General features: G+C 38.9%; 1 long non-coding RNA gene across 1 annotated transcript; it reads right to left on the reverse strand.

The window, feature by feature from the left end:
- Nucleotides 1-861: 861 nt before the first annotated feature.
- On the reverse strand, nt 862-2,827 carry LOC127641954 (uncharacterized). Its single transcript, XR_007970243.1, has 3 exons — nt 2,714-2,827; nt 2,100-2,173; nt 862-1,082 (listed from the first exon to the last, which is right to left on the reverse strand). It is a non-coding gene; the product is annotated as an uncharacterized LOC127641954 (long non-coding RNA).
- Between the last annotated feature and the right edge of the window lie 68 nt (nt 2,828-2,895).

The raw sequence follows: 2,895 nt of genomic DNA on the forward strand, positions 1-2,895 counted from the left end.
GAAGGCAAAAAAAATCATAAAAAAAAATATATATATATATATATATATATATATATATATATATATATATACAATCTTCATTTAACATGATCATTCCTAACCATTTCACCTAAAACAGCTTTAAAATATCAAACCCCAAACCATGGTCTCTGGTGTAACTGATGTCCTTCCCATTTCCTCATGCTATTTAGGTGTGGACTTGGCTTGGGAATTAAGAAGGTGAGGTAGAATAATTAGGGTTAATAAAACAACAGTTTATGTATTGCTGTAGTTACTGCGTTTTGCCATTGTATGGCAGAATACTGGACCCAGAAAAATGTATATGGTGCTTTATCAGCATCAAAGTATATTTTAACAGAATCTGTCCTGTGACATATTAGGCTCAGATCTAAAGAGAACATTAGGGTTAGGCTTAGTTGTGGTTATTTTAGGGTTAGGGTTAGAGTGAACAATCTAACAACTGTGAAACCATTTTTCATTTGCATTATTCGGTTTCTGTGTTGGTGTCGCTACAGCAGTTTGCCTTTGTACAGCAGAGTTATGGACCCAGAAAACAGTACATTTCTAAAGTGCTTCAACAGAAACAGAAAATATTTCACATGAAGAAAAAAATTCAAATGTATCCACCATGTCTAAATAAATGAAAAAGTTCTAATGACCATAAATAAGAACCCCCTTATTGACATACGGTCATCATTTCCCTGCACCTTTTTGTGATCCCATTACAAAATGGTTCAGTTTATCAGTCCACTCCGCCACATTCCAAATCATCATAAACCTTCTCCTTATTTAATGCACTTGCCCCCTTTCCTTTCTAAAAAGGAGAGTAGAGGGAGCTGAACAGTCTCCGTGGAGCAGGCAGAAAAGTCTTCAGACTCGGGCGTGGTGGTAGTGGTGGAGGGGCATGGATCGGGGGTAAGGGCTGGAGTGGGAAGCCCAGTGGGTGGCAGATCAGGGCACAGATGGGGTGTAAAGGCTGGGATGTGGAGGCTACAGGTTGGCTGGGTAGTCCAGGGAGCTGCACTCACATTCTGGTGGCATCCTCGTCGGAGAACCTGCCTCTCCTTATCAAGAGTGGTGGTCTGCAGGGAGGAAGGAGGGAACTTTAGTTTTAGTTACAATAGTATAGCATTACAATACATGTGCACATGTGCAATCTAAGTACTATAAAAAAACAATCCCAGTGGTTCTCAGCTAGTTTTGCATTGGGACCTAGATTTTACATTGGACATCAATTGGTAACCCAACACAATACCAACATTCTTTATCGTACAAAAGTAACAAAACAAAAAAAGTCTTTAATGTCAAACATTGAAATTAATCCATATTACCATGAACTGCAATATGCTAAATTAATAACATGACACATGCTGAATAGGAAAACAGGGCCAAATATTGTATTATTACTAGTTATATCACCAATTGACAAATTATTTTTCACCAGTATAATGTAAAGTTTGATCGGACAACCATGCTTTGATGTCAAATAAGATATAGGAAGTGTTTTCTTCTATTTATTGCCTACTGGCCCATTTATTGCACAACCATTAAGTTGCGTCTTATTGTTTACATTTAGTAATGTAAATCAGAAGAGACCTGAGACCCAATTTGGGGTAGTGACACACCAGTTGAGAACCACCAACACCGTACATTTATATTGTATGAATACTGCACATTCAAATTTTAGGACAAAAAGCTCAGACAATATAAAAATAAACAACACTGGGGACAAAAGCAGGGCTGGTTACTCTTTGTGAAAGATTGCAGATCATGAGAAGCTGTTGGGAAGCAGGACAAACAGTGACATCCCACGGCATATGACACAAACATGTAACAAAGGGTAAATGGAGACAATCCACATTGATTGCTGTGATGTTTAAGCAAATCATAAACATTCTATCCACCTGCACTGAGACCATTCATACACAGAGGTAATGACTGTAGATGTAGAGTAACGTCACAGAAGCCATCTTTGGATGATTACATGCGCAGGGTTCAAGCAAAAATGGCACTGGCAGGGCACAGTCTCTTATTGAGGATTCAACAAGACATGCTAAACAGGGAGTGTCTGGCATGCTGAAGTGGACACATGGCATTACCTTATCCAAAACATGCCCGGATTCTGATAGAAATCCAGCGACCCTGATCTCTGGATGGAAAAGTCATGGTCGAGCTGAACGAAGAGAAATCAGTGCAGCTCATTGAACAACGCTCAGATTAACGTTATAGAAACACTCAAATCACAGCTCTGACTGAGGAGCTGCTGTACTCACAGAATGTTAGTGAAGTGGCAAAAAATGTAAAATTATTTCTAAGTTAACAGGGTTTGTTTCCACAGAGTGTTCTAGTATCTGTTCCTCGACCACTAGCGCCATGATATATTCAGATTCAGTTGTATCTTTGAGGGAAACTGATGGTTTTTAAGCTTTATCCTACCAAAACAACAGCAAAAGTTGAGTCTTACTCTCCCTCCATTGATAGTTAGTATGCTATACTGACCCTTAGCTGGTGATTTAAAGCAAGGGTTTTTAACCTAGACCCATACTGTATGTCCTCACACATATATGGGACCTCCAGTGAACCCTGAAGGTTTTGATATCTTATAATCAAAACTAAAGTAAATGCTACTATTATCACCTATTATTAATGACTTAGCCTCTGATGATTGACAGTTAACTTTAGGCATGTGAGCTGGATCTGTGTGTGGGCTTACCGTCATTACAGACATTCCTGGAGTGTTGTTGCTGGGCTTGGGTCCAGTGTTAAAGTGCTTCTTTATCTTTCCTGCCACAGACAGCTGGTGCTCATTTTCTGACAGACCATCATTCTGAAACAGCCATTAAAAATTAGCAGATTAATTGCTATAGTAACTAAACAATCCATATACATCTTGGT

The sequence above is a fragment of the Xyrauchen texanus genome, unplaced genomic scaffold (genome assembly GCF_025860055.1).
Source record: "Xyrauchen texanus isolate HMW12.3.18 unplaced genomic scaffold, RBS_HiC_50CHRs HiC_scaffold_246, whole genome shotgun sequence".
Taxonomy (NCBI): domain Eukaryota; kingdom Metazoa; phylum Chordata; class Actinopteri; order Cypriniformes; family Catostomidae; genus Xyrauchen; species Xyrauchen texanus.